This window comes from Frieseomelitta varia, unplaced genomic scaffold, assembly GCF_011392965.1.
Source record: "Frieseomelitta varia isolate USP_RPSP 00005682 unplaced genomic scaffold, Fvar_1.2 scaffold_977, whole genome shotgun sequence".
NCBI classification, from domain to species: domain Eukaryota; kingdom Metazoa; phylum Arthropoda; class Insecta; order Hymenoptera; family Apidae; genus Frieseomelitta; species Frieseomelitta varia.
Genome location: NW_025110786.1, coordinates 1 through 7,190, shown reverse-complemented (window position 1 = coordinate 7,190; position 7,190 = coordinate 1). Strand labels below are relative to the sequence as shown.

Sequence of the window (7,190 nt, the reverse complement as noted above, 5' to 3'; positions counted from 1 at the left end):
AACGGAGTGAGTGGAGGATAGAATCGTCCGGGCTGTTGAAAGAACGTTACGTTTGCCGGAATTGGACAACTTGTCAGTTGGAAAATTTTCCTGAAAAAAGCACAAGTTGTACATAAATATTTAATAGAATTTTTACTTTTATTATTTGAGTTCAGAAAGATAAAATAACTGTACAATTATAAAATAAATATAGCTATGTTAATAAAAATATAATCGCAGTACTTGTAAATATGTTTGTAAAATTTTTGCGGTCCTCAAGTGGTCCATTTGAGAATTGCCTGAAGTTCAAATCGAAAATGTTTAGATGTCGTTCTTCCTAAATGTCTGCAAAAGAATAAGAAAACTGAGCGAAGATATTTGACAAAACAAAGTGTCGAATAAAAAAATTTACATGATCAGAATGACAGAAAAATGTTAGAATTTAACTAAATACAGTATATTGATACGTACGTGGTTTCAATTTTCTACGTAAAGATCAATGTCACTTATATTGCTCTGTGTCGATCCCGATGCGATTCTTATTTCATCAACGACGCTGCAAAAACTGAGAAATCACACTTACAATTAGAATCGCAGCCAGAGACACGAACGCAAAAGGAAAGATTGCACTTGTACCTCGAACGACCACGGTTCTTCTGCCGGTGCATTCTAATCGGGTGACTATAATTAAGCTCGCGAAGCTCGTATTGGCGCCATGTGAGTATCCCTGTCGGGACGTGCCGACGGATCAGTATTTATTGCGCGACAAAGAAACATGCGTCTCTAATTATCCACAGTGTATGATACTTGGACGATACCGTATTAATTAATTAACCACGTGCACACAATTACGTTTACATTTTTAACACGATGCAAATGATTCGTGTTGGATCAGCTGGTTTTTGATTAGTAAAAAAAAAAAAAAGAGAGAGAAAAAGAATCAGCCCGATAAATAGGTGCATTAAGCGGTCGCTTTCACGAGGTGGCTGGAATTATTCCGGTTATTAGGGTCGAATCGATGCCCGCATCGGCGGGTTTAGAAATGGGAAAGCGATAGACGATTTACGTGTATAGGCGTTCATTTAGCTTCTGTCGGGTAATTCGAACGAATTTCCGCTCGTGAAAAATGTCGCTCGAAAAAGAACCGCGAAGATCAATCTGACAACGTAGAAAAACTTATCGTTTAAATTTCAACAGGGTGAACAGTGGAACCAACGCGTAATGAATTATATACAGTGCGATTAAGAAAGAATATTCTGTTACGAGAGTCATGTTCCGTTACAAATGTTAAAGAAATTTTCAAACAGACGGGAGGGAAGATTTTGGAAATGGTACGAGCGTGTATTTCGCAGGAAACAAGAGAGCACACACCGTTATTATAATCCATTACCGGCCGGGAAAAGAAACGAGAGCGAAAAGAGATGATACACAGTGTCTGTAACCTGTAACCGCTCCCTAATTCCAGCCGTGTACGAAACACAAAATCCTGCGAGGCGCGGACGTCCGTCGACCATCGAAAAGGAGTAATCGGCCGTTTCTGAAAAGAACCGACAGAAGCATATAGCGAACGGTGCACCGGTTATCGACGATAATGGACCGGATCGATTCGTACGTACATCGTGTATAAAAGGCGGCGCATAGTCGAATCGTGGGAATCGATCGGATTACATCCGCCCAATTAATTTTTTTCGCCGGAACCGCCTCTCCGCGCATCCTCCCCTCGCGAGAGCTGTCCTCTTCCTTCACCGAACGCTCTCGTTTGACCCGGTGCACTGAGGTGCAACGTCGCAGCGCACCTGGAAAGAGAACCTGGAACCGGCCGGAAGCGGTCGCTGATGTTTTCGGCGAGATTTTTAGTCAAGCTTTGTCCGATTGAGCCCAATATAAAGATTCAGCCTCTTCTTTCTACCGTTATTACCGATAATCTAACCTTAACGGTAGTATGACACTGGAATCGACATTTAACCTTGGGCTGCTTCTTCAGTTCATTTTCCATCGGTACGTTCTTCTCTGTTCGTCGGAAGTTTCTTCAACAAAACTATAAAAAGAGTTGTATATTCAAATCTATTTAAATTGAATATATTAAATACCTACTTCTCAACATTGTTTTGCTTGTTAAAAAAAAGAAGTCGAGATTGAAGATGAAACTAACGTAAGAACGTATTGTTGAATTTTGATGTCAGTCCATTGTGTCTATATTCATTCTCTTCTCTTCAGAAACAAAGTCTGCAAGTAACAAAATTTAAGTGAATGTGATTGCACGAGTGCTAATAATTGCTAATTGAGGAATAACAAGTTACGCGTTTCTCTTAGGCGCCACTGCGATACTGCGTCGTCAATTAACGAACGTGTTACCGAAAGGAGGAGAAACGAATCTATTCAGGACGGAGGAAATTTTTATGGAGTGTACGTGGAAAAGCGACGAACCGTGGTTTGTATATGAGCTCGATTCACCACGATATATCTCGAGGAAGAAGCGGATCAAGCTCGAGAAAAAAAAAAATGGAAGGGGGGAGGAGGAAGAAGATCTTTAACGCCGTCTCACGTGGCTGTAAACTCTGCACGCCGATACACCGAACCGGAGGGCAAGTGAAAGTCTCTCGAAAGACGACGTCGAGGTATATATGCGCGTACATATACGTACGTGTGCGCCTGCAAGTGTGCATCTCTTAGCTGCATGCAATTCCACACGTCTGGTATAAATCGTAGTTACATCTGCAAGAAAATTGTTGAATTTAGTTTTCAAGCGGTTTCTTTTACAAATATTTAATGTATGAAAATGTTGCGTCATTAATTCAATGCCAGTAAGTTACTTGCTACTATAGAAATAGTTTTTAATTAAAGACTAGTGATATTTTGGTTAATTTAGTACTTGGATGTTTCTTGATTGTTTTGGCTAGTAGATTCAATCAACTTCAGTTAATTAGCCAAACTGAAATCCCATTCGAATGGATACGATTTACACAAATTGATTTCGAAGTTCTTATAATTCGTAATAATGTTGTATATTTATACAGTTTACGACAAGTGAGAACTTCTTTTCGATCGACGAATGAAAACAATTTTTCAGCCCATCGGATCCAATTATCGTCAATACGACGAGAAAAGGCGCCAAATTTCCTGGGGTGAAACTTAACGTCGAGCCGTCGTCACGCCGACGGGAGAATTTCGGGCTCGTTGGAGTGCAACGAAATCGCGACGGGCCACGTTCAATCCTATCTCTGATCGATTGCGACAGATTTCGTCGAGCCTTCCGACCATTCAACGCTTTCGCCCCGTTGGCTTTCCCAGATTCAACTAGATATACCATCGCGTACAGAACGGTGAAAACTTCTTCGAACTTGTTCCACATGGTGTTTGTCTATCGCGTTCCAAATCGAGGATCAATCGATCATCGACACAAATCTCGAACGATACTCTCTGTCAACGTTGCGCCGATCTAAAACCAATCGGATAGGCTAAGACGACGAATCGATATCCTCTTCTTTTCACAACCTCAATTCTAAATAAGAAATCAATAAACCTCGATCGAACGATCGATCACCCCGACATAACCTTCGAACGAAATCTCACGATGATGTTACAACAGTAATCACAGATGACGCGACGATATGGTAAAACTCTGCTAAAGTGATTTTCAATCGTTGGCAAAGTACTCGATCAATTTGTCGTACAAAATATTTTGTGCACTGTGTACGTTTGAAACTCCGTTATTACTAGAAAAAAAAAAAAATGGGGCATTATTGTCGTGACTATACTGCGAATTTTATAGAAAATTTAACCACTTGCGTTGGCAATTAATTGCAGACCATAACGAGTGACCAAAACGTATACATACAATTCGTCATTTTCTTTTTCTTTTGAATTCGTCGGTATGGTATCACTGGGTAGAAGTTAAGAAGTGATAAATTTATTATTTGTTTTGCCTATACTTAAATATACTTAAAATGTGAATGTGCATTCTCAACGCGCGTGGCACGTCATTGTAGCGCAAGAGGTGGTCACGTTAAAGGTAAAGTTTTGAAAACTAACCTAAAAAAAAACTGTGCGTAGAAGTTACAATTATACTTACTGCTTTTTTCCTTTCTTCTGAATCTTTGTATAAGAACATTCCTTAAAAACGGCAATTCCGTCGTTATTACAACGAACGAACGTTTCCATACACTTGTGTAGTTTACACACCGAAGCGTACGTAAATATCTCCTCGATTCCTAATAACGTCGATTGCGCGAACGCACGACCGGAAAATTTCTTTTCGATGAAAGGGAATAACCCGGCGAAAAATGCACGGGCAAAAATGTTAATTAACTAGAGGGGAAAGGTGGAAAAGAATGAGATGGGCTGTCGGCTGTGGAGAAGTGGGGAGACGAGGTAGGCATAGACACGAAGAATGCTACGGCAGTCGTAATGGGTTTGCAGCGGCGAAGCTGCAGGTAATAACCGGCGCGTATATAACGACACGATGAGTCGTGGGTAGCTTGGCCACGATGTTACTTCGACGACTTTCACGAGGTTCCTCGGCTTCTGCTTATATCGTATATATATATATATATACCACGTATAATATCTTCCGAGACCGTGCTCCGTGCAATCGCGTCCCTGTTCTTGTCGACATCTTGTATGAGAATTAATGGCGCGGGTGTTCGATAGATTCGATTACTCGAAATTCGAGTCGACTAAAATCCGTTTGATCTATCGAGAATCAGCACTGTCTCAATTAACGGCTTTTAATCGACGGAGCATGTTGAAAAAAATTACGTAATATAATTGCAACTATAAACTATATTTCTGATTTATGTGACGGACTGCTGTGAATCGTGTTATACCTCTCGACGATGTTGCAACGTTTTATGCATTATTCCTCCGTTTAGACTTTAATGGATTAATCGAACTGAACGTAATGATCTTCTGGGTTGGTCTTAATACCCGCCATTATTATTCACAGGCTAAGTATAATTAACGCTATTTTTAATTAATGTTATTTATAGATAATTGAAGGAAGAGAAAATAACGAATTTTATTATTTTAGAATTTCAACGTTTTGCGTTTTTACAGCGACGAGATGCTCGTTAATCTCTTCCTCTGCTGCCTCTTTGAAATCAATAATTTATGCGTGAGAGATAATAATAGCAAGCAGGTAAAATCTAATAACGTGATCATAAATATTCATTGTCGTTTTATGAATATGCAGGTATTTTATATTTCCCATGTATTACCGCCGGAATGAATCAATAACAAAACAGCAATTAATATTCGATGATAACATCGGATTGGATTATTTGTATGTACTGTGCGAATTCGCATTATTATTATAGGCATCTCGAAGAAGAGAAAATAGGAAGTGGAATTTATATAGCAATTTCCACGTTCGTAAGTACGTCACAAATCACTGTAGGAATCGAACCTTTATTCACCAATCGGAATTATTCCAGCGATATTCATAAAGTCAAGTTTTTTCATTTCAGAGGTTGAAGGGGAATTCTTTTCATATAAGTCAATCTTTATACGAACGTTTAAACGATGAATCATTTAAAAGATAACAAGCAAATAGAAATAACAGCAAAATAGGAAAGAAGAAGCAATTCCAGCATACATTGAAACGTATCGGTGTCGTTAATTCTCGGTGAATCTCTAGAATTCAAATCATGCTCATCCGTATACTTATCACTTTCCCATAGAAACGGCCACAAGGTTGACGGTTGCTGTCGAATCCATTTATTCCAACAGCAGAACGATTGCCGTGATTCCCTGAATTCTAATGGAAACTGTATATACATACGTATATACACAGACGGTGTGCTCGATCGGGGTTACATAAAATCGTTGTCCCCTTATCAGAGCAATCTGATGTCATTCCAAGAAGATGCGACTTCCTCCACCGAGGCCGGAGCTTTCTTTCTCGTTTTCGCTCGCTCTCGCTCTCCGTTTCTCCACCGGTTGTTTCTCTGCCATCTTCCCACAAGCAGGGCCACGTTCGCGGCTACTTTGTCGCGATGCATCCGTGCCTTGCCTTCTTAAGTGGGGCCCTCCGCGGAAATAGCGAGCTCGCGATCGTCCTTTAAGGATTCAGCATGCATTGCGTAACTCTTGGAACGTGGTTCAGTTCTTCTCGTTATTTTTACATACTGCATATGTTTATACAGTGTATTAGCGTGTAGCTTTCTCAATGGGTTGCATTATTATGCCGCGCGTTCGTTAATCAAAGATATTTACTGTGTTTTTTATTACTTGAAGGGTTCAAGCAGTAGTTCCGAGTAACATTGAATTTTTAGGTATTGCTCTTTTGAAATGCCATAGGAAATAGATGCAAAGTGGTAAAGGGTGTAAATGTAAGAGACAGATTCGTTTTTAATGTATCATTATTAATCGTTTGCTGTCACTCGCGTGACGATCATATTGACAATTCTTTCCTCTATGTACACGTTGGCGATAATTATAATAAAATAATCAATTAATTAATTAATAATAAAAATAGTAATAATAATCGCAAAATCGTGATCTTGATCAATTGTACAATTTTCTGCTACAAATATACACAAATCTCCGCAACGTGTGTAATACGTCTCTCCTTATATTATAACGTTACTTTTTCTTTTTTTTTTTACACAGGTGACAGAGAATGACGGACAAGTTAGGAATCTCTTTACACGGTACAATAGTATGCGTTCCTTCTCTGCTCTCGTCGAACGAAGAATAAGAACAAAAATACTTCAAATATATAAGTAGAAGAAGGAAATTTGCTAACGGAAAAAAGGGACGAATCTACGATACGAGAGAAAAGATAGAAGCAGGATCACTTTTTGATAGGCTTATGGTGAAGAGACGGATGGACAAAAGAGCAGACAAGAATGAAACATGGAAGATTGAAGGCGGTACATTTTGAGACGCAGCCGCGGAAAAACTCGTCGAAAAATCAAAAATTCAGTCGAAAGAAGTATAAGTACAAAAAAATGACAACAGCTTTATTACACAATGTATTCCATATAATATAATCGTTTATACGTACGTGCTTCTCGTTTAATTACGGGTCGACGAATGTCGGCCAGCGTCGGCGCCGGACGACCGGTGAACAAATGTTCGATTAATCGCCGCTTAATCGATCCGAATTCACGTCGTCGACGTTGTGTGCCCGGTGCACACGCTTTTTTTTTTCTTTTTTCTATTTTGAGTGTTCTCTAGTCTTTTCTTTCTTTTTTTTTTTTTTTTTTATA

General features: G+C 39.4%; 1 long non-coding RNA gene across 1 annotated transcript; it reads right to left on the bottom strand.

Annotated features, from left to right (window-relative positions):
* Positions 1–202: 202 nt before the first annotated feature.
* On the bottom strand, positions 203–2,699 carry LOC122538270. The gene is made up of 5 exons (XR_006308820.1): positions 2,624–2,699; positions 2,074–2,205; positions 1,596–2,017; positions 451–1,516; positions 203–324 (listed from the first exon to the last, which is right to left on the bottom strand). It is a non-coding gene; the product is annotated as an uncharacterized LOC122538270 (long non-coding RNA).
* Positions 2,700–7,190: the final 4,491 nt, after the last annotated feature.